The 20,307-nt window shown below is 37.5% G+C and overlaps 1 protein-coding gene across 2 annotated transcripts in view; it reads right to left on the bottom strand.

The window, feature by feature from the left end:
• Nucleotides 1-15,612: 15,612 nt before the first annotated feature.
• LOC309504475 (uncharacterized protein) overlaps nucleotides 15,613-20,307 on the bottom strand; it is a 122,995-nt gene continuing 118,300 nt past the window's right edge. The window contains exon 6 of one of the 2 annotated variants that reach the window (XM_082177622.1): nucleotides 15,613-17,391. The gene's annotated coding sequence lies outside the window, so the exon portion shown is untranslated. Of the gene's footprint in view, nucleotides 17,392-17,550; nucleotides 17,606-20,307 lie in introns of those variants that run through there. The other variant, XM_082177623.1, reaches the window with a different exon arrangement.

Below are 20,307 nucleotides of genomic sequence, written 5' to 3'. Positions count from 1 at the left end.
CACAGTGGACTTGGCTCTGGACCCCGATGTCCATGTAGCAATTGGACCGAAAGGAGATTTACTCTCCAGATTTGAGAGCACCAGCAAAGAAGGAATACGATGATGGCATTTACCTCTAGAGATAAACCAGTTGGCCGTGTTCACTGATCTAAGAACTTTTAAATCCTTTTAAAGTAAAGCAGTTCATTATGTTGCCCAATCTCACAACTGGAGTATCTCCTTTGGGATAAACAGACCATTGTGTTCACAGTGGAATCTCTCAAGATAAAGCCATCAGTTGTGTTCCCCATTCTAAGTACAGATGTAACCTCTTGGGATAAAACCTGCTCACTGCGCTCTCTGATCTAGGAACGGCAGTTAGCCTTCGGGATAAAGCAGTTTCTACATCTCCTGATCTAAGTATACAATGGTAACCTTTGGGTATACATCAGTTTATCATGTTGCCTGATTTGGTAACAGTTTCCGACTGATCCCGATTCATCGCTTACTTTCACACCAAACCTCCTGCAAGGCATTCCTGGGAGGCCACTTAGTTCTAACTTTACAGCATGTCCCATTCAGTCCCACTGTCCTGGAGGACAGCAACATCAAAAGGATGTGCTTTGTTATGTTTATTAAACCATTTTGAAGGGAACATGCAGTGATGTTCTGAAAAGCACATTAAGTCAACTGAACAGGAGGATGAATGGAGGCCTACTGAACTGAATCAGCAGAGAATGTCTCCTTCCTTTTGTCTTTCACCCTTTCATATTTTTCAAAGACAAAATCACACCAGAGACCTCTGGAGTAATTTGTATTGATTAATGTTTCTCTGCACATGGAGAATACCTTTCACAGATTCTGCCTCATCTTAAGAACTTCCAGTCTTATCTCCTCTCCTCCACTCTCGCTTGGACGCATTTGAAATGTCTTAATTTCGCAGAATAATGCAAAATACTACCGGGAATATTTTATTACATTTTACCCATGAGTAGTTTAACCGAATATCATAGTGCTAAAACTGAACAGCATAATGCACAGTGTTTAATATTGGGATGCATTATTTTATATTAGTTTATTTATTATGATTATTTTTTACAAACAAGAAATCAAATTTTCAGTTTTGATCCTTGTGAATGTCTTTTCCGTTTCCCTTAATGGACAAACTGGAGCTCACATCTTAATGATCATCATTGTTAGACCACCTGCCAACCACCCAGATTTAATTTTATATGTCTTATTTCCTGCAACTCTGAAATCAGTGTTTATCATAACTTCTAGGTCACTTATTTTATATAGGAAACCAAGCAAAAATTATACCAGTTAAGTTCCGCTTGACTGTTTTTGTTAGCAGGCCAAATTCACTGAATCAGGGGTGTCCAAACTCTGTCCTGGAGAGCCACTGTCCTGCATAGTTTACCTCTGACTTGCCTCAACACCTGTCTGGAAGTTTCTAGTACGCCTATGATACCTTGATTAGCTGGTTGTGGTGTGTTTAATTGGGTTTGATTGGACAACCCTGCACTAAATGGTCATGTGCGCTGTATTTTAGTGCCAAAAAAATACATATTCACTAAACACCTACAATCCAGTTTAACCAAGCACTAAATTATTTAAACAGTGTTGTCATTAGCCAACAGTAATACATTGTTATTCAGTGTAAACACGCCTCCTTTCTATGCTAATTAGTCATAAGTTCCTTTTATAATATAGATCACGCCTTATTCACAAAAACCCTGTATTTGCGTGGTGCAATTAATATTTGTTTTAATTTTCTTGTGATTATGGCAGCAGTTATTCATATTTTCTATTTTATTTTTGCTGCTTGTTCAAATAGCCTACTTAAGACATAACCTTGTTTAAGCGAATACCCACCATGACATATTTTTGTGTGTATTGAATGAGCTAAAGCAACATAATTGCTATACATTTTGTCCTAACTTAATTTCATTGTGTTGACTCCACTTAAATATATTTAAAATGGAAGTTTACTTAATCCATTTGTGTTGGGATTACATTAGCCCCGATATCAAATCTTTGTAATCTGCTGCATCCACCACATTTATCATTATTATTATTATTATTATTATTATTATAATTGGCATGCTCGCAGTGTTACCCGAATTGCACAGTTCCTTTTATGAACCAGCCATTAAATTAATGCAGACTGTGAATGGATGCTATCAATGCATTTTATCAATGCAATAATATAATTTAAAATTATATTATTTTGAAAATATTCACCAAGCAATTATTTGTGCAACTCCACCAAAGTTAGCTGTAGAATTTTATTTATTTATTTGTTTATTAATTTATAGCTTTCATAGTCAAATCCCACTTCTCTAAAAGTGGAAGTCCTTAAAACTGTGGGCAGATTTGACTGTAGTTCTCAGAAAATGATGCAATCTGATCTAAATTCCCACTTTATTTCAAAGCACTAGTGACGGTGAGCTCTTCACAGCACGTTCTAATTAAAGTCTGATACTGCACTGCAAGGAGTGTCACTGATTGAAAATCACAGGACTAATAACCTTTTTCTCTCTGATGGCACAGATTGACTAGGATTTAAATGTATCATTCAGTCTAACAAATTTCAATACTTATGCAAGTACTTGCCAACCACCATTGCAGTACAGTAGATCCAAAACATATTTGGACACTTTAGAAATACTTACAAATGCATGACTAAGAGGCATTTATTTTAAATATAGCACAAGAACACTTAAATTGACATAAATTCTGTAAAAATTACAAATAAAAAATTATTTTGTTGGTTTTAAATAATAAATGCATTGTTTAACATTTCTGGTGGACAAACTGACCTAAAGTGGGCCCAACAGTCCTTTGTTTCAGCCCTGATTAAAAGTAATAGCAAAAATGGCTCAGAAGTGTGATTTGTTGATGTCTCTTGGTTTGATCTTTTGTCATCCAATGACATTCATCAATTTTTTTTGTGTGGCTTAAGTGTCCCAAAAGCTATTGAGTCGATTGTGTGTATATTGATTCCTCATGAATCTCCAAGTAGCTGATACCATTATAGCATTTCAGTTCACATTTGTGTCAGTTTTTCTTTTTCAGCTCTGATCTTGAAGTCTTTGAAAAACATATTTTTAAAAGGGGACCTATTATGAAAAAAAAAAACATTTACATTGTTTCTGAACATTATGGGCCCTATTTTAACGATCTGAAACGCAAGTGTCAAGCGCAAAGCGCAAGTAACTTTGTGGGCGGGTCTCGGCGCTGTCGCTATTTTCCCGACGGGATAAATGACTCTTGCGCCAGGCGCAAATCTAAAATGGGTTGGTCTGAAGTAGCTTCATTATTCATAGGTGTGGTTTGGGCGTAACGTGAAATAAACCAATCAGAGCGTCATCTCACATTCCCTTTAAGAGCAGACGCGCTTTTTCCATAGCGGATTGCTATTGTAACGGCGGATTTGCCAGGCGCGCGCCAGGAGCGGTTCACAGCCAAGGAGAGCAACGCTCTCGTCACGGCCGTAAAAGAGAGAAGTTACATTGAAATGGAGAAACCCACCCAAATTAACTTCGGTTAAACAGGCGTATGATAATTTGGGTAAATGTGTAAGCTAGATGTATGCTTTTATAATAAATTGTCTATCTATCTATCTATCTATCTATCTATCTATCTATCTATCTATCTATCTATCTATCTATCTATCGTTCGTAATAATTTATGATTTGCAAAAATGAAAACTGCTGCTTCTGTGTAGATGAGAGAATCAAAGTGCGCGTTGTGCACACGCTACATTGATTATGGCCAAGCATGCACCCTTAAAATAGCATATGAATAACATGCGCAACGCGCCACTGACTTTAAACAATTTTTTCCTGGTTAGTGGCACAATTGTTTTCTAAACCTGCAAAATAGCATGAAGGAACGTTTGCGCCGGAACACGCCTCCTCTTTGCGCTGAACCGCCCCCGGGAGCACAAGTGTATTTCCTAACTTACCGACGTGCTTCTGTAAAAATCAATCCACTCTATTTGTAATTTTCCCCATGAATCAGAAACAGCAGCTGTGTCCTGATTCAGAGGCTGCATCCTTCGATTGCGTCATAGCGGCACGATGAAGGCTGTCCCAATTTCCGTTTCCCTTCGCAGCCTACCCAACCCCGGAATTCATAGCGTGCCGGTAACAACAGGATTTTTTTTCCCGAGAAATTGCCTGATTACACTTTTAGGGCCCTAATTTAACGATCTAAGCACATGGTCTAAAGCACAGGGCGCAACTGCACTTGTGTCCGAATCCACTTTTGCTAGTTTAATGATGGGAAAAAGGGTCTGCGCGCATGGTCTAAAAGGGTTGTCCCTATTCTCTTAATGAGTAATGGGTGAGTTTTGGGCGTAACGTGCAATAAACCAACCAGAGTCTCATTTCCCATTCCCTTTAAAAGCCAGTTGTGCAATAAATTGAATCCGCCATGGCGGATTCACTATTTACATGACGGAATTTGCAGGCTGAAAGACTGAACGTGTCTCCAGAGAGGAAACGGATCTGCTCGTGCCCAAGGTTAAAGCGGGCAAGCAGACCATCTATGGGACAAGCCGGATTCTAACATATCTTTATCTACACAATATTAATCTTTTACATTGAAATCCTTTTATTTTTAATATTTTGCATGTTTGTGTGCTGCTGCGTCCCTGAGTCCCTGTGTGTGTAATAAGCAGAGTCTACACGCGTTGTGGACCCGCCTATAGGCGCACATTATATATATAAAATATTGCAAATATTGCAAACTTTAGACCAGGTTTTTGTTGGTAAATGGCACAGTGTATTTCAGCTGCTTCAAAATAGCAACCCGCCAACAATGCACCTGTACACACCTCGTTTTCAGACCAGCATGCCCATGGGCGCATAAATGGGAACAAATGCATTTGCTATTTAAATGTGGCACAGGATGTGAAAATGATAACTGCGTCGGGCTGAAACTAGCAAAAAACAGTTGCGTCGCGTTTGACGCTACATTGCGCCGGGTGTATGATAGGGCTCTTAGTTTTAAATTTAAGTATTTGATTTCAACTTATTCAAATATTTAATGATACATTTTTAAAAAAAATTTGATATATATAAAGCGGTTCAAATGTTGACTTGTATCTTACAAAAATGCAATTTTATATAATTTCAGATCTATGTACAGAAATGAACCAACGTGAACATATTTAGACAGGTTGTGAACCTTTTTTGCTTTCAGGCAGTTGAATATAACTTTCACTATTTCTGCTTGTCAACGGCAATCCTTTGAAGGCTAGACCGTCCCATTTAACAACGCTCGGTCTGAACTTAGCGGCTTTCAAAGGTGTGGACCTCGAAGTCTGTGTCATTTGAAGGATGCAGCCTCTGAATTAGGATACAGCCAGTGTCTGAAAATGACCTGTTCAGGAATGCTATACACTGTGTGACGTCACAATGTAGCAGGCCCCGTCCACGACTGACGACGGAATCGGCCCCATTAGCTCAGCTCCTCCCCTGAGTGAGCGGTACATCATCAGCCATGTTTATGTCCTCGCTAGAACATTTAACAGCAGCATTCAAATAAAAAAAAAATCGATTCTTCTTAAATCTACAAAAGTTTTTCAGTCAAGAGCAGTGAAGGATTTTCTTCTGTTGTTTGATTTACATTCACGAGTTTACACAAATAATCAAATAGAGTAAAGAGTATGCGTATTTGCGTGCTGTCTGAGGAGAGCTCAGTATTTTGGCCCGAACCCAGAGTATTCCCCCCGTATTTCTGGCTGTGGTAGGAACCAGTCAAGAGTGAGGGGTCGGGGTGGTGGAGGGATGCTGAAAACTTTCGAGCAACGTAGGTGAGTCGACTGTGTACATATATAGGACTACTCTCATGCTGATTGGATAGACGTGTTAATTGCTGATTGGAATGACATGTGATTGGATGATTGGACAGATCATTTGAACGTGTTCCTCCCGAACTTTGTTAATGAAACATTATTTAACAGGATAGAGCAGCAGGTACTGTACATTCGGCTGCTGCCACTTTAAATCACAGGTCTAATATACATGTGATTTCCTTCCCAGTTGTTTACATTCACAGACATAACCGGCTGTTTATGTGAACATTGTGTGTATTTGACAGTTTAAGCGCAATAAGACACAAAAGAGAACTTTGTTTAGTGCTCACGCGACATGCACTGTAAAACAGCCAACTTTCTCTGTGCCTGCATCGGATGCGAGTGCTCAGAAAACCACATATCAGAAGTTTAAACTGATATGACACGTGATGTCCATGATGAACCGCGATACAGATGATAATTAAAAACAAACATATGTTTTGTTTGTTGTTGACGGAGTATCCGAGGGACAAGCTTCAAATCGGTATGGGGAGCAGCAGCTCATTTGCATTTAAAAATGCACACACAACCAGCATGTTTTTGCTTTCACCCAAAAAGGGACAATTACAGCTTGGTATATTAAATGATCTGTTGGGTAATTTGAGCTAAAATCTCAGAGACATAATCTATGGACACCCGAGACATATTAAATATTGTAAAAAGTGGCATAATAGGTCCCCTTTAAGTTTTAACCTTTTTTTTCCATTGGTATATATTAAACTTGTTCAATTTTACTTCCTGTCAACATGACTGCTTGCATCTTGTCACTGAGATGCCAAATTAAAACCAGTTTATTTTAAACCAGTCACAAGCAGTCTCTTAATTACCCAGCAGAAAGCTATTTGTCCTTTCTTTTTTGTTTAATTGTTTACTTTATAATTCATACTCTGCAAATGTGCATTTATACAATAGCCCATAGATAACATTTACATTGATGTTCTTGGCAGATACTTCAACAAAAAGCTTTACTGTAAGTGCATGTAAATCACAGTTAACAAAATCTGGACACAACGCTAAGTAAAATCATGTTTTATAGATTGCAATGCAAGATCTTGAAAAGTTTATAGTCATAATCGATTTTTAATACAAAATGCCAAATGTTCACATTTATTCTGGGTGTCTCTATTGAGCAAAGGTCAAATGCCTTGCATAGTAGAAAAGCAAATGCATAGTAGAAAAGTGTGTGTACAAATCTGTAATTAAAATTGGTCTGACACTAAAAAAGGTCTTATATAAATGTAAATCCTGCTCTTTGACTTTATAAATGTTATCACTGGTGGAATTGTGTAATCTAGTGGTTAAAGATCTGGGCTGGTAACCAAAGGTTCTATAAAATAATACTGAAGCAATTAAGTACATTTAAGTAATGAAGTATTTTACATCCAATTATCACAGAAAGATGAGTGCTAGCTAAACCCATGTGATGCTAAATAAAACTATCTATCATTATTCTCATATTAAAAAGCAACTTCAGCCATATGCAGGTTTTTCTCAGTTCAGTAAAGGATGAATATGCTGGCTTGACACAAACTATACAGCACCTTTAGTATGAAATATTGCAGTTAGCTTAATACATTCTATCCGATCTATAACGGAGTCGCTCTGTGACTTTGTGTCAGTTTTAGATTTACTGCTGTTCAGGCTGGTGATTTTATTCACCAGGAAAAAAGCTGAAGCCTTCAACATTTCTTTCCTTTTTTTCCCCTCTCTGGTTTTTGTCCAGAATAACCTGCTGTCCATCTATTCTGATTGCCTGACTGAAAGATAGAAAACTGAAGCGGAACAATTGCTTCTGGGGGTTATTTATCCTCTAATAAACAGTTGTTTGCCTTCAGGTTTTCCAGACACTTCATCTCATTCATTTAACTCGTCAGACATTATTTTTAACTCTAAAAGATTCTGCCAGTGAGCAAGCATATGTACTCTATAACTCTCTGTCAGCATTAGCTAAAGAAGGGGAGTGATGGCCTCATTACTGGGACACTCAGTGAAGTGTGTTACATTAGAGGGGTGTCATTAAAACACGCTGCCCCGTACCGCAGTTTCACACAAAACAATTATCATATGCTTAACTATCTGCGGCCCAGGCAAGCATTTCAGTTTTCATGTTTACTGATGATGTGCTTATTTATAACACAGATGGGCTAAAAGTGTCAAAAAAAGTTTCAATTGACTGGACAGAACAGGATGGTAGTCACTATTACAGCATCAATACTTCATCAATGATGGAGGAGACAGTTGATCAGTCAGAGGTTAGAACCAAACTGGATTAAAGCATTGATTACTTAATTGGATTGCAGTTTATTCAATATCCTGATTGTAACACCACCACATTTTTAGCCACCCCAGCCAAGAAGGCCTATAATACCAAGTGACATTAAGCCGCAGGTAAATGATATGACAATGCTTATTGGATGATTGAAGAAAGAACACTCACTGCCTCAAGGTTTTCATTACTATCCTGCGCCTCAATCAATCAATAATCAATCAAATCAATCGGTCAGTCTAAATCCCCCCCCCCCCCCCCCCCCAAAAAAAAAAGACATCATGACAACACTGATGGATTCAAAACAACATGCATAGTCTCAAGCCCTTCATTAGCAACTAAGCCCCAAAATAATATCACTGGTAAATACTATAAATAAATATAGATTAGATTAGATTAGATTTCCTGCAGAATGCTGTTGTTACAACATCCACCAGCAGGGGTTAACAGGGCCATGCTAACCAAACCTTGACTTTCTAGTCCCAGTAGAAACAACAAAATCTTAATTCAATCACATTTCTGTAGATAAGACTATACTTTGAACCTCAGGAGCTGTTACTAAATGGAGCCTATGTTTTGGGGGGTAATAGACAATTTACTACTCAGCTGGTAAAATGTCATTTTAATTGCTTTACCACCATATAATGGGAGGAAGAACAAGGGAGAATTTTTTTTAATTTGTTGAGCAGTGTGAATTGCTCTATGGAGCCAGAGTATATTAACACAGCGAGACAGCAGCCCGTCAGACAGAGATGTCCTGAGAATGGAGAATAGGTCAAACACCCCTTGAAAAAAATTGCCTTGATTTAAAGCTGCAATATAATTTAAAGCTGCAACAATAATTGACAACTCTAAGGCTTTCCAGAGTTACACATCATCCCCCTAATCAAGGAAAAAAAAACAAAGAAAACAAAATCAGATTTCCAGATGTACATTAGCATAACATCAGTCTCATTCTTCAAACAACAGGTCATGAGAACCCTCAACGAGATCTTTCCCATACTCATTGACCATCACTTGACCCAGCTAAGTGGAGAAGCTTGACAGTATCTGGAACGCTACGATCTCCGCTGTATTTACACAGAAAGCACTGCGGTATTCTGGCTTCAGTCAGTTCTCCACAGCAGCACCTCAGGCTCAGTCTCGCTGCCTGAAGAGCCCACACGAAGGGGTGCATTGTTTCCTGATGGCAAGCAGTAAAGCGGAGAGTTAATTCAAAGTGAGCTGGGCTCGGCACGTTGGGTGTAAAGTGAAATTGTGGTAAAACAAAGCAGAAGCCCTGCTGGGGAAACAGAGGAGACTGAGGTAACAGTGTGTGATCACATTAAGGACGCATTCTGAGGGCCATGCAACTTTCTCAGATGAAGTGAACCTTGCGTTTTAGATGCTTCCCTGCTGCGGCTCTCGAAACAGATGCTACAAAAGCTGAGGCCTTTCTCCACAGTGGGTAAAATTAAGAGAAGAGTCCTACCAAGAGGCAAGGTCTTGCCATACACACTACAAAAAACAATAGGATGAAAATCAATTCACAATCTGCACGCCGTGTTACAGATGAGATCGTTTTCAAAAAGGGGTTTGCACGGAATAGTCAAATATTCAATATTTAATTATTATTTGAAAAATAAAAATACTATGTTGCTCTGCTGGCCATAAATGCAGTGAAATCCTAAGCACGCAAAATAAAACTCGCAGTTTTAACTAAACGCACTAGTTGGCACTGTGGAGCTTGATAACGAATTGATAGTATTTGATCACATAATGTTGTCCTCAGCGCAGAGAAGTTTGGAATTACTTTGATCAAAATGATTTTACTAAATGACCTTACAAAATGGAATTACTTTTGATCAAATGGATCAACATATCGTCTGGAAACATTTGTCTGGTGAAATGGAGTTATCATAAATATCACCAGTCAACACCATGAAATCGCATGAAATTCAAACACCAGTCAAATGAGGAAAGACAGCTGTGCATCACTGCATTCACGCAGGTGAGCCGAAAGCAAAATGATCTTGAGACATATGCTTCCTTTAAGTTTCGTTGGGGGAGACAGGTTTAAGAACAGAAAACAAAGCGCTAAAAGAAACTTTGCTTAGCACTAGTACACCGTTATGTGCGTCCCTGCAACGTCTGTCGGCGGAGTGCATTTTTTTATCAGACTGAGGAGCCAACTTTCAACCGAGCATGTGGATGTTCTTTTTTTCTCAACATGAACACATGAAACAATATAAACAAAATAACCATATGTTGACTCGAGTGTAAACTGGCACAGTCTGCACTCTATCCATCTATCTATAAATACACATACATCTCATTTTGCTCCCGTCACCCTAATTAAAATAGTACAAAATTGAGTCAGACCAACATTTACCTAAACATTCTGGTATAAAAAGAAGCCCTAAAATGTAACGCAAGGGAATGTTGTGTAGGCTCGCTCTTTTTTCAGTTTCACAATTTTTTTTAACATTTTTTTTATGAGGGTCACCTCAAGGAGGCAGACGTGTTGAAATTGCATGATCAGCCAAATACTACTCACTTTATCTCAATAACCCCCTTTTTGAAAGTGCACTATTCATGACTTTGGATACTGCACTTCTACAATACTCTACCGTTACCTTAACAGCATTGCATAAATATTTATTAAGGTAAGCACTGAAGCAGTTTGTTTGGTTGTCTGTTGCTTAACAACTTTCTGTTACTGTAGATTCTACCACCAGCTTTACTGAATACCTTTGGCACCGCAGTTTGGGCTAGCAAAGCAAACAGGTTTTCTAATTCAGGGTTAAAAGAGGTGCTAAACCCCTTGCAAAATTACAAGTGTGGAACGTTGCTTAATGCAGCATTTAAAATGGCCTTTACCTGGGGTTTAAAATTCTGTTAACCCCAGGGTTAAGCGTCGTTAGTCTATGGCACCAAGGCTTAAGTGCTTCCTCTCGCATGTGGAGTTTAATGCATGTACTAATCATGTGTTTGCTGGCCGTATGAAAAACGACAGGTCTGATTTCTCACTCAGTAAACAAACTGCAAGTCCCAGAGTGCTAAAATAAATCACGTCAAACTCAAACATGTTTGTCCACGTTGACATGTAATTATTAGTTTGTCTCTTGCTAACATTTATCTTTGGAGACTTAATCTTCTCTTGCTTTTTAACTAAAAGCCATCAATATATTTCCTTGCGTAAATCTTTCTTCCTGATGCAATTATCGGATGGGTGGCAGGTAACCAGGGCAGTAAAGAGAAATTATGCCACTCTAAATGACGTTGTTATTAGATTCGACATCCAAAAGAATATTAAATTGTGTTAGGAGAGCTTCAAAGATGTGGGATAACTCATATAAACTGCTCTGTGCCCCTGAGTAGGAGAGAGAAATGGTAATGAAATATAAAAAGTCAGATGTACTGCATTACAATTCATACCTTTTTAATCCATAATACTGGTTAAAGTGCCCTTTGACTCACTTGGCAGCACTTAGTCATTGAATCCCACATCAATGGGCATAAATCATCTTGCCAATCGCAATAAAAAGGCTCTGCCTAAAACACCTTCTAGTTCCTGTCCAAACAGCAAGTTCTCATCGGGCCAGTTATCTTCAGAAAACATGTCACAGGCTCTTAAAGTCATCCGCCGTCTTCACTTTGACAAGGGCGGCGAGTCGTTTCCTGTCAAATCTCGAGCTCAGGGTCACTGACCTGCTGAAAGCCATATTTTTCTGTCACAGTTTCATGATTCTAGCACTTCGCTCAGGGGAATACGGAGTATTTTGAACTAAACGTGTACCTCAAAAGACTTCTGTTGCATGATGCATGAATCCTTGATGCGTCATGGGCGAACGATGTTGTATGTTGTTGAATTGATGGTGATCTGTATGGGGGACAACTTCAGTTGACTGTAGGAAAAAAGAAAACTGTCATTTGCTGTCTGATGGCGGAGTCAAAACATCAAACAAATTACATAGACCTTCTTCACTACCACACTGAATAATGATCATTCCCTCCATATATCATAGTATCTGTCCAGGTGACTTCTTTCATACCTTGAACATCTTCAAAGAAGCATTGCGAGCAATTGAACATTTCAGTTCAGTTTCTGATCATATTTTCCTGCAGAGCTGTTCTGATTAGATCCTCTGTTTATTTTCAGAAATAGTGTACACTTTGAGCAATAAGATGCATAGAATGTCAGGCTGAAAAACATCTTAAAGCAAACTGTTTTCAAGGAGACAAGAAAATATGTCCTTGATGTAACTTTTATATTACATATACCACGGTCTGTATATATCAAGATTTATTGAACATAAAACTGTCTAAAGGTAAGACAATATAATTGCAGTAGTCTTGAAGTAGGTCTCAACAGCGAGGCTAGAAATCTCCAGTTGTTTGGCCCTGGATAGAGTGAATCTCTATCCAGTGCTATCGTATGGCTTCAGAACACTTGAAATATAGGATATACGGTCATACAGAACACTTTTATTTATAGTTTATGGTGTTTTTGTGTATTTTTTTACGTTTTAAAGTTTCAATTGTCATTCATTGTAACTGCATGGAAAATAGCAACCAACACTGTCTTCATAAATTCACCTTCTACGGAGAAAAGAAAGTCAAATGGGTTTTGAAATGACATGAGCGTGAGTAAATGATCACAGATTATATATATATTTTTTAATCCTACCAAAATCTGCTTAGTTGTTTGTAGTCTCAACAGCAATAAACAAACCAGATTTTTACTAACTCAATCCAAACCTCCATATGTGGTCAAATCAGATCAATATCGCCATCCACAAAACGCAGTCGTGTCGGCTACAGTTGTGTCCGGATTTATTCATTTCTGCTCACGTTGCATTCATTATGTACTGAACGAGCAAATGAACAACAGTCTCGACACATTTATTCATGAATTTGTAAATAGTACAATAATGCTCTGATGTCTGATGCACCTCATGGTTGCATTATCACAGCCAGATAACAGCTCAATAACAGCTAATGTGATGCTTGAAATGATAGTTCACCCAAAAATGACAATTCTGATATCCTATCCTCTTATTTCTTTCTAAACCTGACTTATTTTCAATATGTGGAAAACAAATGAAGATATTTTGAAATATCTAACATTAGGGACCAAATTTTGTGTTCCGCCGAAAAAAGTAAGTCATATGGTCTGGAACAACATAATGGTGAGTAAAATGATGAAATACTTTTACATTTTCATGTGATCATGGGATACGGCGGTTCACTCACAGGACTGTAACACAGCAATGTTCTCCAGACTCATGTAGGCGGCTCTGTTTGACGACTCAACACACTACCCTGATAAAACATAGGTTACCATGGTAACTTGCAGACTCCACTCGCTGCCAATTACAGCTGAAGAGGAACAACACGAGGTTAAACAACTACAGAAAGATTAAAAAAAGGATACAAGCATGTAAACATACATGTAAATGGAATATGCAGTGGAACTTAATCTGACAGGGACCGTGTTGTAGATGTAGTAGGAGTGATGTTTCGATTTAAAAATATCTTTTACATGTGCGCATCTGTCAAGCTCAGGCTACAGAAAGACACATAGATGAGCTCATCCTTTGCTCTGCTGGCTGTTACTCATTCGACATGGAACAAGACATCTAAAAGTATTTTTTTTGGTCTCTGTGCATGAATAACTTTGAACTGTATACCCTGACAGACAAATGACATGTTGATTCAGTGTAAATAAGTGTGGGTGAACAGACATTTGGATAATGTTAAGCCATAACATATGAATTAGAAACGCTGAGACTTACATTTATTTATAGATACACACATGTGTGCGATTTAAATGTGCATGTTTTTCCTTTGTTGTTATGCAAAATACAATAAAAAAAACTGCCTACCCTGCTAATTTCAGACCATGCTTATACAACCTTGTAATTTATACCTGAATGCAAATATATGTATAACTGGTTCACGTAATAGCTCACACACGTGCTATCTGTCCATTTCATAGGTAAGTGATTGTATTCCAGGTTTTATTCAATTTCCACAAAATCGAGCTAATGGAAAGGGCATTCACTCCTGAAGTGGTTCATGGTAAATTATTTAAATCTAAAGAACATTACGCCGGTAACCCCTGATCCTAGATCGGTCCATCTCCACATCTGTACCTCTTTACTCTTTTAGACAGGTGCACATTACAAAACAATTGAGTTTTAATGAGCTCCTGGTGTTTATACAGGCCCATCTCTGCCCAAGGCTTGCGTTCATTCATTTTAAATGAGCTGCCTAGAGAGATAACACATTAATATTCATACAATGACTATTTTCTCAAGCACAAAATGGTTTTATAGTACTCTTAAGAACATTAAAAGAATGTCAAAGGTAAACATGTACAGTATGATATATTACATCTAAAAGGCAGTCAATTAGAATAATGGTTTAAACTCCCCATCCAAGACTGATTAAATGTTCTTTTAATAACCCCCTTTATGGTGTCTAAGTCACATCAGGTATGAATAATAATGGTAATAATTATAAAACATAGGTTAAGTATAGAGAATCATTCAATAGAATGACTGACTCAATGTGTATCAAATTAATAAGTTATTCAGAAACATCTATCTATCTATCTATCTATCTATCTCTCTCTCTATCTATCTCTAAAACTTTTTACTGTTTCAACAAACTTTGCTTTTCTAGTTAATTACAGCTATATTAATTTATTTGAATTTCAATTCATTTTAATTTAATTACAATCAAATTGCAATACTGCACCCTATTTGCTACCTCAATTCAAAACTAGAAATTTAATTTATTTTAAGACACTCTTAATTTAATTTTGAATGGTGCACAACCCAGATAAATATTCAATCTATTAAAATGCTTCGTAACAAGTGATAATGATCATGTTGGTTGCAATTCATGCAGTTTAATATTTAGTCGCTTTGTTGTGTTTACAGTCACAAGTTCAAGTACTGTTGAGTCTCATGGATAAACATCTCCGAAAAAAAAAGACACTTTGGCTTTCTAGTGTTAACATGTCTTAGCCTACGCAGCTTTTAGAAAGCTTCAAAAGCTTCTATCCTGCTTAATTAATGTATTTTTGAGCTAGTGCATGCCTTATACATTTCTGCTTACAGACATAGATGTTTGAAGCCAACCTGAGGAGCTTCCATCAACTTGATCAAGATCAGTGGCGGCTCGTCAGGGGAGGCAAGGGAGGAACAGCCTACTAAAAATTGAGGTGAAAATGGGAGAAGGATGATTTAATGTTAATACAATTCCCAGTCATTCATTTTATGTCTCAGAATGTGTATTTCTTGTTTGTAATTTCACCACTGTAAGTGTAACCACCGCAAGCCTCTTCCCCGAATGTGCCGAATCTGCGAAACGTGAGTCTGAGGGGATAGAGAAGGGGAGGGATAGGCAAATCCATAGCCAGAGACTTGTGCCTCCATTGGTAAAAAGAATTTGCCAATCACCATCGAGTATTTCACTTTAAGCGATTAGGAATGTTGAGAAATGTATGAGGACATGTCAGAAGAGGCTTGCCTCCCTTGTAATATCAACCAATCATCGAAGAGACGTAAATTACGTGATGCTAGTTTGAACTGCTACCGCTGATGTATCTATGGAGAGTAGAGATATTGAATATTTGATCGCAAATACATTTACTAAACTACCATTCAAACAACAGCTACAAATTAAAAATGAAGGAGGACCCCGTGCCAAAGTTGAATATAGGCTACAGCAACCAGCTTCGCTAAACGGCCGAACAAGCTCTTTTAACATGGACATTTAAAAGGACAGAAGGATGGATTTTTGCTCTAAGTGATAGGCTAGGACTAGGTGAGTGAACTTATATTATATTGTCTTGATGTGTGTATCGCTTTCTATAAATATTCTGTCTATAAGTGACCAAAAAATCCATTTTTTGGGATAAGAAAGGTTGGAATATATAGGGAACATTCATCTTATACCTGAAATTAAGCTTTAAGACACTCCAAAACAGAAAATTGGTCAAATATTTACTCACCCTCGTGTTGTTCAAAACCCACAATATATTTTTCAGAGGCGGACAGGTTTAAAGAATATTCACTTATTCTTTACATACAACAGTAATTCATATTGACCATCTCTGTCAAACTGTTGAAATGTAGTGCATTCACATCATCTGTTACTTTTTGGAGCTTGACAGAGATGGTCACTATCAGTTGGAAAGAATGAGGGTGAGTAAATAGTGACAGAAAATGTAAGTTAACTGGGTAAACTTAAAGGACAAGTTCGGTATTTTACACATAAAGCCCTGTTTACAGATCGTATCTGATGAAATACAACGGTTAAGATTAAAATTTGGACACATGCTCCTGTCCCGAGAATTTTAGGTTTATTTCGCTTTTGTGGACCTATTTTGCCAAACGCGTCACACCCGTGATTCTTCCGTTGAGAACTTGAATAATAGACACTCCAGCCCAGTTGGTGGCGATAATGCACCTTTGCCAATTGCAAGCAAACCACGGGCATTTCATTGAATACACAGAAGAAGCAGAAGAAGAAGCGGTGGAGTAATATCGTAAAGGTGCTGCGGTCTCACAGCACGTCCTATTAAGTCAATGGAGTTGGACAAAAACTACGATAAAACCTGTTGGAATGCATCTTTTTCAGCGATTTTTGATGGAACATATCAGTGAACACCCCTGACCACTCGGTGAGTTTCACGTCTTTGTAAACGAAAGTTTAATGTGTTTTTAGGACGGAATCTTCCAGTGCATATAGACAACCATTGTGGGGGTGGTGGGGGGAAGCGAAATAAACCTAAAATTCTCGGGACAGCAGCATGTGTCCAAATTTTTATCTTAACCGTTCTATTTCATCAGATACGATCTGTAAACAGGGCTTTAAGTGTAAAATACCGAACTTGTCCTTTAAAGATGCATTTCACAACCTTTCGAACATACCTGGTGAACTGCCTGACAAAAGCTTTAACAGTTGGTTGCAATTATAATCCGATAAACATTCATTTCATTTTCAAATGCTATACATTCCATCAGTTTGCAATGATTAGACGATGATTAATTGGATCATTAACAACTTTATCATTCCCCCTAGTGATCCGAGGAATAAAAACGTACTGTGTCAAAACCAATCCAGAATGGTTGAATCCATTTCCCGTCCTTCCCCAGCGTGTTTCACAATTAACACTCTCTGGATCGCGGCTTCGAGAGATTGGAAGAACAGTGATGGATTGCTTTTGTGTGTGGAATTAATAACGCCACCCAATCTGGGCAGTGTCATTATGGCCGGGCTCTTCCTAACAGAGGAGAGACAAAGTAAACACATTTAATATTCATCATTTCCCTTCAGAGTAAATGAAGTGGAAAAGGAACAAAAACTTACGCTTCACTGTTATTTACATTTATTTGGATTAGGTAGAACATATTTATTTCACCTTTTCTTCTCTTCCTCTCTGACTCCACATCAGGAGGTTGGGTGGTAGGGCCAACGCAGAGGTGTATTTTCAGGTGCTGCCATATGAGGACGCAATTAATCGAAGGCAAGATTCGGGAACTGATGATGAATTGTAATTTCCATCTCTCCCTAGCTTTTAGAGAGGGCTACTTTTCAAAATTATTTGAAGTGCTTCTCATGATTCATTGCTATTTTATCCACTTATCACAACACTTGAATTTAAATGAAGAGACATTATTAAATTATTTAATCACACATTTTCTGTATACTATTATGTTTTTTTGGCACTTTTTGCAATATGTTATTGTTTGAAAAGGTTAATGTCAGGTAATAGATAGAGAGCCCATGATATCAAAATTGGAGTTTTGTGGCTTTTACTTCATGCACTGTAAACCCAAACAGTGAAATTAACCAAATGAAATGCATTTATTACACGCAAATATTATTGAAAGTTCATTGTACTTGAAATAAAAAAGTGAACTTAACTGATATTAAGCCAAACTTAAACTGAATGAGTGCAACAGAGTTCTAATTCCCAGCATGCTTTGCGTCAGACTGCATAAGGGAAATAAATAATGAAATTGAGTGTTATTTTGTAGGGGTTTGCTCAATATTAATATAGGGAGAGATGTGTTAGTGTGTAATCTTCTGTTATTTTGGGATTTATAGGGTTGCTTTAATGTTTCAGTTATGCAGTGGTTAGTAAACAGTAGAGTCTGTGGTTAGGTTGAGGATGATTACATTTTAAAATGTAAAAATTTCAAACGAATTGAAGCAAAAGTAATTAGATAAAACTAAATCCATAAAATGATTGCATGATATGAAACCTTTTCTTCTAATTTAGTGAAAAACGTGTAAACTTTCCAGCATAAGAAACTGATTTTAAATTGACCAATTAACTATTTCAATTTAAAGCAATCATCTCAATTACACAATTTTACTGCCATTTAAGTGCCAGAGTCTTTTAGCGGTACTGTAAATTAATAGCACAGTATATTACAACACCTTCCATTATGTGCTTAACCCACAGTCCTTGGCAGAAATTGATACGTTAAACCTCCAAACTAATTTACATTATGTCCATATAGATAGTCCACATTACTTGTGCATTCTCAAAAAAATTTAATTGATAAGTAGGCTCACACTAATAGCCAGGGTCCAAAAGAAACAGTCAAGCACCAAAAGCAGGAAAAAAAAAAAAAAAATTCTCCACAGACTTCCATATGGCAACACATATGTGGACCGTTCCTCCCATTAAGTCACCGAAATGGCAGTAATATACAAGAAAAAACAAAACAATTACATACAATTTAATGGCCGGTACGAAATATGTATATGCCTTGGACTCTGTTTCCAGACATCTGAAGTGACTCAATAAGAGACACAAAAGATACAAGCAAACAAGTGCGGGCATCTACTACACTTCACACAGTAGACATGATGAGATGAGTGTTTTAAATTAATAGGGATTATAGGATTATCTCAAGTTTGCATGGAAAGATATAATACATGAGTTTGAAGATGCTAGACTAATGTTAAGCTCAGCAGGGACAAAGACATGAGTACACACACCAAAAATCCCAATGTCTACAAACACCATGACAAACAGAAAATAACTACAAAAGGTCAAGGTAATGCAAGAGAGGATTCTGTGGAAAAAGTATAGTGAGAAAAATATAAGAGAGAGAAAATGAAGGCTTTTAACTGCCACACAGCTGGATTTATGTCAGATTCGTCTTGGTACTTCAGAGGCTCTAGCTGGGTTCGATTCGCCTGTGTTCATCCTCATAAAAACAGAGATATATATCAGAACAACTTTACCACCCAGCAACTGACCACGGGGAGATACAAAGTCACGTGAAAGTAATAGACCTCATCAGTGCTAAAGTCATCCATCACTCACCAGACTCTAATCAAAAACCACACTGACTCCCTGAGTAATACATGGGCCGCACAGCTGGGTTTTAATAACTGGGAAGTAAAATAATAATTTACAGTTATTGTCGCAGTGTGCATCTTAATCTATGCTGAGACTTAATCATGGTTCTAGGACGCTTGGAGCGCTGAGATCAAACATATAAAGATAAAGCTGGACCCAGTATCACATTACAATGAAGCCACAAGTTTGCTGTACAACATAACAGAAGATAAAGCTGGACCCAGCATCACATTATAATGAAGCCACAAGTGTTTGCTGTACAACATAACAGAAGTACTCTGACAGCGAACAAGCAATTAAACCAAGACGCTTCCCGTCTCTAAAGACTTGCTGTCTGCTTTTAAAATTAAAGAGCTACACAGATATTATTGTCAAACTATCTTATTAAAATAATGTTACAGTATTATGTTTTTCAGCTTACTGAAATGCTTTTGAGCACCAGTCAAGTCTGGACACACTTGACTGAATTTATGTTTCTTATGATCTTAAAATAAAAAATAAAACTTTAAATGCTTAATTCATTTTGTATAAAATAAAGTCTGTATTTGTATTTTTATTCAGCTGTAATCTAGACAAAGAGTGGCAACTTTAAAGAAGTACTTTTATTTGCATTATTTCAGAGTTTTATTATTAGAATCTTAGCTTTGGCAAAATAGAACAAAAATGGAAAGATTCAAGAGAGGAAGATAAGGGGTCATATGAGGAGAGAGAGCAATTAAAAAGCTTGGAGGAAGACCAAAGAGGAGAGTTTCAACCATCAGAGACGCTGACAGATCTGACTCTGAGTAGGTAATTCTAATTTTGATTAGGGCCAATCTG

Source organism: Leuciscus leuciscus (assembly GCF_965113295.1).
Source record: "Leuciscus leuciscus genome assembly, chromosome: 8".
NCBI classification, from domain to species: domain Eukaryota; kingdom Metazoa; phylum Chordata; class Actinopteri; order Cypriniformes; family Leuciscidae; genus Leuciscus; species Leuciscus leuciscus.
Note: the sequence above shows the minus strand (reverse complement) of the source record. Positions and strands in the feature narration are given on the sequence as shown.